The sequence below is a fragment of the Sorex araneus genome, chromosome 2 (genome assembly GCF_027595985.1).
Source record: "Sorex araneus isolate mSorAra2 chromosome 2, mSorAra2.pri, whole genome shotgun sequence".
NCBI classification, from domain to species: Eukaryota; Metazoa; Chordata; class Mammalia; order Eulipotyphla; family Soricidae; genus Sorex; species Sorex araneus.
Window position 1 is genome coordinate 301,419,891 of NC_073303.1, and position 12,287 is coordinate 301,432,177.

Genomic DNA, 12,287 nt, shown 5'->3' on the forward strand with positions numbered 1-12,287 from the left:
CAGTGGGCTAGAACCAGAGGACCAGTTTGGATTCTCAGTACTTTATAGTCCCTTGAGCACTGCTGGAGTGACCCCTGAGCACTGAGACAGGATTAGGTCTTGAGCACTTGTGGCTGTGGCTCCCAAGACAATGAATAAACTACATTAGTGTATATTATCTCCTATGCCCCCAAAGTCAAAACACTCCATACCCTGTGGTCATGTGATGGCAGAGAAGAGGTAGACCTGGGGGGCCAAAGGTCATCCTTACATAATCAGCAGAATACACTAATAGTTTCAGAGCGCAATGGAGAGAATCTGACTCTGATTATAACCAGATGTTTATTCAAGAAGCTTTTCTTTTGCCATTATGATCTAGAAAATGTAACACTATAGCACTGTTGTAGCACTGTCATCCCATTGTTCATTTGTTTGCTCCAGTGGGCACCAGTAATGTCTTCATTGTGAGACTTGTTACTATTTTTGGCATATCGAATATGCCACAGGTAGCTTGCCAGGCTCTGCTGTGCAGGCAGAATCCTCTCTGTAGCTTGCCGAGCATTCTGAGAGGGTCATAAAAATCTGATTTAGATGTAGTTCCCACAATTTCTCCTGTTTTATTTTTTTTAACTTTGCATTTTTCTGCATTGATGGAAGAATTATTATTGAAGAATCTTCAGTTCTTCTTGCATTGACCTCCTCAGGGCAAAAGCAGTGCACTGTGCACTCAGCCTAGGGTGCAAATCTTTGTCTTGTCATTTATAGATAAGTTACTTTAGCTTACTTACTCAAACTGAAATTTATCAAACTGAAATTTGTTTTGTTTTGTTTTGGAGTCCTATCTGAAAGTGCTCATTGGTTATGTCTGGCTCTACAACAGTAATTACTCCTGGCAGTCCTCAGGGGACCATATGGAATGCTGGGGATCGAACCCTGATTGGCAAATGTCCCACCTGCTGTATTTTCTAGTTCCAGGACATTACTATTTATACCTTTAGATTTTGAAAGAAACAAATATATACATATATAAATATAAATACAAATAATTTGAGGGACACACCCAGCAGGGCTCAGGAATAATTCCCCATAAGGTTGGGGACCTTATGAGGTGCGAGGTACCAAACTGTGGTCAGCCGCATGAAGGGCCAATGTGTAGTCCATTTTCTCTCCAACCTAAAACTAACAATCTTTTTTCTTTTTTCTCTTTGGGCCATGCCTGGCAATGCTCTGCACTCAGGAATTACTTGGTGATCAGGGGACCATATGGGATACTGGGAGTCAAACCCAGGTTGACTGTAGGCAGGGTAAGCACCCTACCTGCTGTATTATTGCTCTAGCCCCTAAAAAAAAAATTTTTTTTTTTGGCTTTTTGGGTCACACCCGGCAATGCACAGGGGTTACGCCTGGCTCATACACTCAGAAATTACTCCTGGCAGTGCTCGAGGGGACCATTATGGGACGCTGGGAATCAAACCCATGTTGGCCGCGTGCAAGGCAAATGCCCTACCCACTGTGCTATCGCTTCAGCCCCTAAAAGTAACAATTTTAGTAATGCTTGGTGACATACTCAATGAATGGTGGAAATAGTATTTACAACATAACCTAATAGTGGTGCTTCGTGAGGGTTAAGGAGTAGTACAATGGGTAGTACTACTACTGTGTGTGGCCAACTGGGTTTGAGCCTGGCACTACAGGATCCATCAAGTCCTTTTAGGAGAAGTCCCTGACAGCAGAGCCAGGAGGAAGCCCTGAGAGCATAGCTGGTGTGGCCCCCCCAAACAAAATTAATAAACATTTGGGCTCAGGGTTTACTTCCAACAGTGCTTGGGGGTGGGAATAGAAAACCATATGGCAAGGGGATCAACCCAGGGTTTCAATATGCAAAATGTATGCTCCAGTCCTTTAAGCCATCTCCCTACCTAAATAGGGGAGTAGTTTAATTTTGCTTAAACCCAATCTATCACATCTTCCAGAAGGGCAATGGAAATGGTTATCCACGACTTCTACTCGGATCTCTTTGATAGCTATGTCCACCTGCCCACATACCAAATTCTGCAGGACAGATATGTAATTCCCAGCATTCTCCCTTCTGAAATCCAACACACCATTTCGTTGGTAAAGACACATACAGCACCTGGTCCAGACAAGGTCAGACCTGAACACCTGGAGAATCTGCCGCCAGTACTTGTCAATACACTGACTCGTCTCTTCACACGCTACCTGTCCGAATGCAAGGTTCCGTCCCAATGGAAAACCAGCAGAACTATCCTGTTGTACAAGAAGGGAGACATCCATGACATCAGCAACTATCGCCCGATCTGCCTGTTGTCCGTTGTCTACAAGTCATTCACTCGAGTCATCCTGAATAGGATTGGCAGAACACTAGAAGAAGGACAACCATGTGAGCAAGCCGGGTTCCGAAAAGGATTCAGCATGATTGACCATATCTACTCGGTGACCAAGTTCATTGAGGTTTCTCGAGAGTTCAAGATGCCACTCTGTCTAATGTTCATCGATTAAAAGAAGGCCTTTGATTCTGTTGAGACTGAAGTGGTCATCGAAGCCCTAGCCAAACAGGGCCTTCAAACTCAGTACATCAAGATCCTCCGTGAGCTGCATTATTGATTCACCACCAGGATCTCACCATTCTACAAAGAAGTGATCATCAACGTAAAGAGAGAGTTTCAGCAGGATGATACCATTTCACCAAAACTCTTCAGTGCCACCCTTGAGAACATCTTGTGATGACTGGAATGGGAAGGAATGGGAGTGAAGATAGATGGTCGGCAACTACACCACCTCTGCTTCGCTGATGACATTGTTTTCATAACAGCAAATATCAGTCAAGCATCATGAATGCTGGCGGACTTTGACTTTGGGTGTGGAAAGGTTGAACTGCAGCTGAATCTCACAAAGACAGTGTTCATGAGAAACGCACTGGTTCCTGATGTCCCATTTGCCCTCAACGGAACAAGCATCTCCGAATGCAGCAGTTATGTGTATCTAGGTCGAGAACTCAACATGACAAAAGACCTGGCACCTGAACTGCACAGGAGAAAGAGAGCTGCGTGGAATGCATTCAAGAGTGTCGAAGAAGTGGTTAAGAGAATGAAGAATCTCTGGCTCCGGAACATTATTTCCACTCCACCATTCTTCCTCAGAGACCTGGGCCCTACGAACACAGGATGAGAACGCCATTCGGGTATCCCAAAGAGGAATCGAAAAAGTTATGCTTGGAATATCATGTTTCACTCAAGTGAGAGAAGGAATCCCAGAGTTCCCACCTTTGTCGGAATCAGGGACGCTGTCTCGTTTGCCAAGGCATCAAACATCAGATAGGCCAGACACGACTGCTGGACTAGGGCAGTTACCAACCTGATTCCACGGGACGTCAAAAGACTGTGTGGCCGTCCACCTATGAGATGGTCAGACTTCTTTGTCAAGACTCTGAATGAACAGTTTGAGGTTCTTCATGTTCTTAGAGCGAGCAGATGCCTCTGGGCTACACTAGCACTCGACAGGGAAGAATGGAGACATTACTGGCGCCCATTCAAACTTATCAACGAACAACGGGATGACAAGTGATACAAGTGAAGTGATACAAGCTCAACCCACCCAACCCCCTTTCTTAGGGAATAGCATGAACGAGGTTCACACCATTACCACAAATTATGCCACATTTTTCCCACATTTGGGGAAATTGCAGGTCTCAGCACATCAGGTGTGTAATGGATAAATCTCAACCTGGGAAAACCACTTCCATGGGTAGGCCCTGCCGGGTAGGTATCATTCAAGCCATTCTTATACTCTCTTTGTTGTAGGACTCAAACTATAGCCAAATGCAGACACGTGCTTATTTGAAGTCTGTCTGTCCTCCCAACCCCCCACCCGCCAGGGCTGGAATGTAAAATTCCATGAGCAGGGATTCTGTTTGGTTCACTGTAAACAGCGTCTTGAAGAGTGCCTGGCACACTAAGCATTCAATAAATATTTGTTGAATGGATGCATAACAAAACCATCGACATAATGCAAGGCTGGGGGTGCAGTCCTGGGGAAGAACAGAGCCGGGCAGTGTAAGTGACTGGTCCAGCAATCCACTCTGTGTGGTTGCTTCTCTGTTCTGTCTGAATCACAAAGGCAGGATACAACCTGCTATTTCCATCACCAGAGAGGCAGAAATACTTCTAAGATGGTTGTGTGCGTCTTTTGTAATTTAAATGAAGACTCCCAAGTAAAGTTCATTGTTGTAATGAAATCGGGTCACAGTGTCATGGAAAACTGTGACAAGGTTAGCCCTGAAGAGGAAAGGTCGCATGCTAAGCACAGATGGAGAAAAGGAGCTTGTGTGCTAAGATCTTGTGATGTGTGGCCGAGATGTGCTTCACTCTGGATGGCGAGAGGTGGGAGCTGCAAGAACCACAGACAAAGAATTGAACAGGCTGAGTCAAAGCGAAACAGAAACGAATCTCAGGGTATCAGCCAGGCACTGAGGTGGGGGTGGGGGACAAATGCTGTAGAAATAAAGCCAGAGCTCCTGGCTGAGGAAAGACTATTAAAAGCCATCCTACCAGGATAATATTTTTGGTATCAAATTGCCTTCTCATGCTATTAAGTTCGTTTTAAACACTTTAATCACATAGATCAGCTAATGTAAACAACTTAAAACATGGGGAGTGGGCGTAGGGGCTTTAAGCAAATAAATAAATACATACAGAGTAACCAGATCCCCTAGGCCTGGGATTAAATCCCTTTAACTCAAAAAAGTTCCATTTCCTGAGTGATGAAAGTTGTAGAAATGTAGGTTATCTCGTCATACCACACCCCTGGGTATAAAATTACTGAAATTAAACAAGTCAAGATTCGTTTGGTTATTTTATAATATATTTGTAACTTCTGGTAACAGTTACTGGTATGATGTTTCTCTTTGTTGAGTAACAAGTTTGGAAAGTTCAAGAGAACTTCCTTAATAATGTGACCTCTTGCTTTTAAAAAAATTTCTTAGTAACAGAATCGTTTCTCCTTTCTAGAAACATATTAACATTTATAGCCAAACCAGCAGATCTCTGGCTTTGAGAACAGACAAAGCTAGTAACAATAGTTGTTACTTTGTCTTTTCTTCACCCCTGTGACCATTGATTGCTTGAATTTCTTGAATGTGTCCTCTGATCTCCTATAAAGGATATGTTGGCAGGACAACAAAGCAGAGTGATAATAAATGTGACCTTTGCACGGCAGTTAATTTCTCTGAACATTTCATGTTGAAGACACAATGTCATTTCAGATAGGTTCCAAATATAAAAATTAAAATGATCAAAACACAAAACATGATATGAAAGAGAGAGAGAGAGAGAGAGAGAGAGAGAGAGAGAGAGAGAGAGAGAGAGAGAAGAGAAATGAAGAAATGAGCCTGCCATAGAGGTAGACTGGGAGGCTGTGGGAGGTGAAAGGGAAAAGGGAAACTGGGGACTCTGTGATGGGAAATGTGCACTGGTGAAGGGTAGGGTTTGGAACATGGTATGACTGAAACCCAATTATGAGCAACTTCGGAACCACATGTCATGATAATTCAACAAAAAATGAAAAAAAAATAAAAAACAAAAACAAAACATGATTGCAGTGGAAAGCCCTTTACTAGGAGAATCAAGGGATTTCCACATTTAGTGCTGTTCCACACCCCCCAGCCCCCAAAGTACTAGTTTCCTCAGGGAGCAATGAGTTGAGGTGCAACTAACTGGAACACATTCATAGCACAGGTCCCCACAATGATATTGAAATGAATGGATTAATTTATGCACAAAAACACCTGTAATAAACAACATGGATGTAAACAAGTATATGAATTATTATGGTTGTGGGGCTGGAGCTATAGCATAGCAGGTAGAGCGTTTGCCTTGCACATGGCCGACCTGAGTTCAACTCCCAGCATCCCATATGGTCCCTCAAGCACCATCAGGAGTAATTCCTGATGCAGAGTCAGGAGTAATTCTTGTATGACCCCCCAAAAAGGCAAAACTAACCCCCCCAAATTATTATGGTTGTGAAAGAACTGGAGCGATAGCATAGCAGGTAGGACATTTGCCTTGCACTCGGCTGACCCGTCTCTCTCGGAGAGCCCAACAAGCTACCAAGACTATCCCGCCTGCACAGCAGAGCCTGGCAAGTTACCTGTGGCATGTTCGATATGCCAAAAACAGTAACAAGACGTCTCACAATGGAGACATTACTGATGCCCGCTCGAGCAAATCGATGAACAATGGGATGACAGTGCTATCATAAGTGCTACAACAGTGATAAGAACTTCTGTTAAGAAAGGTAGCAGCTTGGAGCATAGGTTTACAAGAACCTCAGTTTGATGAGCCCTCAATCATCTGAACCTGAGGGAGTATAGGCCCTTCCTTGTGGAAAGAGAGGGCTAGAGATCAGTTTGAAGGGCGTGGAGGGCACAAGATAAGGAGGGGACCTAGTAAGAATCTGTGTACTTGGGAAATGCTCATTTACTACACGAGTGGTTTGATTTTATAGTAGCCGCTTCCTGGAGAAGATGTATGTTCTGTGGAACAATGTGAAACTTCTAGAACAATCTAAGTCGATAGATTTGTTTCCCGGGGTGGTTCAGATAATCAATCCTAATTGTATTGTGATCACTTACTTATTGAAAAGAAGACTCTATTTAGTGACATATGCTCATTAATTAACCTTTTAAAAAAAAAAAACAGGAAATTGTACACTCTTGACTTTTTTTTTTTTGCCATACCTGGCAGTGCTCATTCATGGGTTTCTCCTGGCTCTGCACTCAGGAATCAGTCCTGGCAAACTGAGGGAACCGTATGGGATGCCAGGGATGGAACCTGGGGCAGCCGTGCGCAAAGAAAGCACCCTACTAGCTGTACCATCACTCTGGCACCTACACTCTATTGACTTCTGAAATAAGAGCTGTAGTTCTGCTGTTCTCTTTGACATCTTTCTAAATGCAAGACTGGCTTTCTTAGTGCTGTTTCCCTGTACACTCAACAGTGTTTTGGAAACCTGCAGTTATCTGAATTCCCATCGGGTGACATTGTTTAATCTAACATTCCCTCTTTCATATGTGAAAACAGCTCTAAGGACAAACCACCTTAAGGTTCCAACTCTCGAAGTTCTGGAGTTTTCAATTCCACCCCCTTTCCTCTGATGCTATTCCTGTGTTCCCTCTCCCTCCAATTTTGGGCAGAAACGTTCTCTGTGGCTCCCCTTCCAGACAAGCAAGGGGTCCCCTGGCAGGAGGGGGAAAGCCTTTAACATTGGCCAAAAGAGTTCCCCTTGAACTGGTTAGGTCACTCTGGGTTCTGATGTATAAAGTCTCTTCAAAACAACTTTTCATTTTTCGGTGTGAAAATTGGTCTCTGCTACTGGTAGGAAAAGGCGACTGCTTTAAAATAATGATCACACCTATTTCCAAACATAAGATGAAAACATACAAACGACCTCTTGGCAAAGTTGCAAAAATGTTATTTTTCTTTGAAGACAGTAATAATGGGAAATTATCACAAAAAGGTTTCCTTAATATCTAAAACGGAAGAGTAGCGGCTTTTCCTGTCCTAGGATCATACAAAGGTCTTAAAAGGTCCCATTCCCTGTTCTCCAAGGACCTTGAAGAGATGAACATGTCTAATTCAAAAACTGAGGTGCCTTCCTTAATAATAATACTAGTAATAAAAATCACCCACCGAACTCCCTCACTCTGTTGGATTGTCACATTACCACTAAGTTTCTCCTTAGTGCCTGGATGTCTTACACTCATGCAAAAAGTACACAAAGTGGATCAACTTCTGTCGATGTGCCAGAGAGGTATGTGTTTGGTAAACAGAGTTACATTCTTTTATTTCTGCGAAATGGGAACGGATCCACGGAACCTTTCCAGCAGACCCACCCAGACGATAAATACCACCCTCTGTCTGATTCCCAGTCCACTGGGCCCTCAATACTCCAGTTCCAGCTTTGTGTGTTTCCTCGTGGAAACCCTTTTCCTGCGTGCGTGTTTTCTCTCCAGACCCGGGGCCGTCTTTTGGAGAACGCCTTTCTCTGAGCCAGCCCCCGGTGCCCTTTCTAGGTACACGGGGGGGGGGCGGGGGGGGCGCAGACACATCAAACATGGACTGCACACAAAGGTGTTGCGCCCCCCTCACCCACGTGGGGTGGACACCGCCCGCTGGCGTCGCGCTCCTCACACCTGCTCAGGGCGTGCGTGTGTGCAAGTGTGTGTACGTGCGTGCATGCGTGAGTGTGTGCGAGCTCTTGTGTGTGTGCGTGCGTGTGTGCGCGCGTTGTGTGTGTGTGTGCGCGCGCGCGCGCGCACGTGCAGTCCGGGTGCGGGGTGTGCTGGGGGGCCAGCGGCTCCGAACACGCGGCCTCCCCAGCAAAGTTGGCCTGTCCGGGCCGGGCCGGCGGCCGGCGGCGCTCGGGGCGGGGGCGGGGCGGCCGAGCGGCCAGCGGCGCCTCGGAGCGCCCGCGGGGCTTTTCTTTCTCTGCATTTTTTTTTTTTTCGAAAAAGCACCGCGCCGCCCCCGCCCCACCCCCAGCGCCGCGGCGGGCGGGAGCGAGGCGGGCGGGCGGGCGGAGGCGGCCCCTGCCCTCCCCCCCGCCGCGCCGCCGCGCCCCTCCCCCCGGCCCCTCCCCCGCGCGCCCGCCCGCCCGCCCGCCTGGCGCAGGCCGCTCGGGTTTGTTTTGCTGCGCGGCCGCCGCCGCCGCCGCCGCCGCCGCCGCGGGCCCGCGAGCTCATTTGTGCCTGGCTGGTCCCCATTCCGCTCTCCCCAGTGTGGAGTGTCTGAGCCGTTGGCTGCTCCGAACCGTTTGGCTCTTTCCCTTAGTAACAGCTTTTACCTTCTGCCTCAATTCCTCTCCCCGCTCGCGCCCTTCCCCCGCGCGCCGCCCCCCCCGCCGCCGGCCGCGTGCGCCCCCGCCCCTCCCCCCGCGGCGGGAGCACCTCCGCTCGCCACCTGGGGACCCGCGCCGCGCTCCCCGCCCCCGCCCGCGCCCATCCCCCGCGCCCTCCGCTCGCCGGGGTTATAATTGCCTCTCACCCCCCGGAGGGGTTATTTTGGGGGTGGTTGGAGGCGGCGGCGGCGGCGGCGGCCGCGAGGAGGGGAATTTCCTTGTGCCTCCATTCCCGGGAGGGGGGAGCGGCGTCGGAGGCCACCACCGTTTCCAGGTAAGCGCGGGGGGCCGGACCCCGGGGCCGGGGGGCGGCCGCGGGGCCCGGGCCGGGGGCGCGGGGCGGAGGCGGCCCGGGGAGGGCGGGGGGCGCCGGGCCGCCGAGGGGGGCGGGGGAGGGGCGCCAGTGGAACCAGCATTTTTCAAGTTGGCCCTTTGGGGAGCTGGGGCCGGGGTGGGGGAGGGGAAGGCAGGGCCAGGCGTTTAGGGTGTCCCCTCCCCCGCTGCCCCCCTTTCCTCGCCGGCGCCTCGGAGACGCTCACGTGCCTGTCCAGCCCTGACCCTCTCCCCTCTGGGGGGGGGGGCGGGGGATCCTCACCCTTATTATGTTGTTCCCGAAAATGTGCCCCTCGGCCTTCTCCCCCTTCGCCCACCCTTCGTGCAAGGAAGCACCCCTCTGCACCCCCCGTGAGTGTGTGTGCGTGTGCGTGTGTGTGTGTTTGTGTCTGTATGGGGTGGTGGTGGCGGCGGCGGGGAGGCTTTCAGGAAAGAATTTGCAGCAAATTGAATCAAGGAGCCATCATGAGGCCGACTCCTTTATAACCTATTTTTAGCAGAGGAGAGGGCGCTTCTCGGTGCCTGTTCTTCGGTGCAAACCTCCCGCGGCAAATGGCAAAGTGCGGCGCGCTCGGGGCTCCGGGTCCGGCCCGAGCGCGGCGACCCCGGCCCGGCGTGCAGGGGGAGGCGGCGACGGCTGTTGGGGCTGCGCGTCCCGGGGCGGGGGCGCCGGGCGGGCGGGCGGGCGGGGGAGGGGCGCGCCCGGGCCGGCCGGCACCCGGGGCCCGTGCGGGTGGGTCATTTCGGGGCGGCCCCCCCACCCCGGCGGGCAGCCTCCGGCCGCTTTGGAAGTTGGGCTCCGGAGCGGGGAATTGGCAAAGTTCTTGCCGGCTCCCCGGTAAGTTCGGGGTGGCCCCGAGCCCCCTTTCCTGACCGTGGAGAGGCCACGTTGTGGCCAGGGTGGCTTCTCGGGAACTTCCTCTTTGCCACCGGTGTCGGTGTTCGAACCGAAGCAGACTTTTTATGTAAGTGAAACATTCCTCTTCCCCGGCAGCTGGAGGGCAGCCCTGCGTGTGTTAACATGTTCGGGACCGGGGGAAGTTCCTAATTTGCTCAGAGAGACGGCACTTTTGCAGGGGCCCCCGGGGTGCAGTGTAGGCTGTGAGAACGGCGCGTTTCATGGAAAATCGGGGTCGTCGGGGCTCTCGACTTCGCTCCCCTTGTTCACAACTTTCTCTGAAACAATTTGGTCGTTGCAAATGGCTAGGGCTCCGACTCCGCTGGAAAACTCGATTTCCTCTAGGTCCGGAGTTGACTTGAAACGTGGGGCTTGTGCAGGCACCGAGGTGAAGTTTTAGTTCCAATGTGCTTTAATTTACAGTTGACTCGGGGAAGTTTACTGTTGGTTTTTCTTGTTTCCACGAGAACCTTCTGCTGATCTAAACAAGCTTGTTAATAAAATATGGTGGGTGAAATGTAGGTTATTTTTAGTCTGAATGGCTTATCCCCTCCCCCCCCCCATGAAAGAGTCGTCTTCTTCCAGTTTTTTTCTTTACTCCTTTATCAGATTGGCTAGTATAAGCCCCCCCTCATGGTGTTTTCATGTGCTTACCTAAATCAAATTGGCAGTAAATATCCTGGCTACACATTTAAGATACATTAGTGACATTTTGGCTTTCCCGGTGTGTTTCATTTTTATTTTTGTGACACATAATTCCTATCACATTGGTGTATTTCAGTCATCCCGACTTCCTGGGAACTGTATGTTTTCATCATTTTAACAAGTTTATAGTCTAGGGAACCTCAAGTAGCTTTGTCTCCATGAAAACAGTGTGTATGTTGGGTTGTACCAAGGGAGTTTTCATGGCAAGCAAGCTTCGGAAATTTTCATTTGAGGATTCTGGAAATAGCATTTACCTGTGGAGGAGTGACGGCAAGGAAAAAATATGTCTGAGAGTGGATAGGAGTGTGACGGGTGTATACTTTTCTTTCATCAAGGTTTCCCTCCTAGGTGATTTCCCTCCAGTTTTGTTGTCCTGCGTTGTTATATATTTTTATTCCAGTCGTTGAATTAGCAAATGACTGTCATTTTAAATATTACCTGTGGAACAAAATACTTAGGGTGTGAGCAATGAAAACAATGTGTCCATGAAAGTTTTTAACCTCAAAAACTTTCATGTTAAATAGCTTAATTAAGGAACTTCTTAGGGACATAAAATTGTTGTGAAACTGGTTCGTGGGACGTTTTTCTTCGAACATACACGAGCTTTGATTATTAATATGGAGACATGATAAATTTAGTGGCCACTTGGGGAGGTTTTTTATTTTTGTTTGCTTCTAAGAAGTTAAACGTTTTGGTGTTGTTTTTTTTTTAAAAACATGTGCCCTGGAATCTTTGTTACTTGTTTTTTAACATCTGATTAAGGTTTATCATGATTACCACAATACATGTCTACTGAGAATGCAAAAAGTAACTGCTTCCTATGTGTTGGGAGTCTTTTGCGCTAATATTCAAAAAGGGCAGGAGCTTAATATAAATATAGGGATTACTGATACAGAGATGAGACTAATGAGCCTTTTGAATGACAACCTGTTGAATAAATTTGTTTTTATATGACAATGGAATAGAAGTATAACCTTGTCAGATGACAAAGGACTCCACCAGTTTACTCTGGCATTGTTGACAAATAATTTGTGACTTGACAGATTTTGATGAGGTTAGTAGAAATAACTCATGGAGCTTGTTCACTTCTTGTCCTATTTATATAAAAAGAATTGAGAGGAATGTGAGTTGGTAGTAAGTCAGATGGGAGAGGTGGCAGAAATAGTGGCACTGTCTGGGACATTGCATTTTTCTGGTACCTGTGAATTTGACTCATTTCACAAATAACATACAGTATAAATTGTTGGAAAACAAAAATGTGTAACAGCTAACACTGAGATATTTGTTCAGATTCCTGGTATCCAGAGGCCATGGCCCCAGGGTTGTGGAGCTGCTAAGCGAATGGCCCAGTTTGGAGACTGTGGTGGTGTCTACTGCTTTATCCCATGGGAAGCATGGATTAAAAAGACACTGTGGCTGAGCTGTTCCTAAGGAGCTTGCCTGTCACTGTGGCTGGAAT

At 48.2% G+C, this 12,287-nt stretch overlaps 1 protein-coding gene across 4 annotated transcripts in view; it reads left to right on the forward strand.

Annotated features, from left to right (window-relative positions):
• The first annotated feature begins 8,733 nt into the window (after positions 1-8,733).
• Positions 8,734-12,287, forward strand: part of TBL1XR1 (TBL1X/Y related 1) — a 169,665-nt gene continuing 166,111 nt past the window's right edge. For 2 of the 4 annotated variants that reach the window (XM_055126367.1, XM_055126368.1), the window contains exon 1: positions 8,736-9,166. The gene's annotated coding sequence lies outside the window, so the exon portion shown is untranslated. Of the gene's footprint in view, positions 9,167-12,287 lie in introns of all 4 variants that reach the window. The other 2 variants (XM_055126369.1, XM_055126370.1) reach the window with 2 other exon arrangements.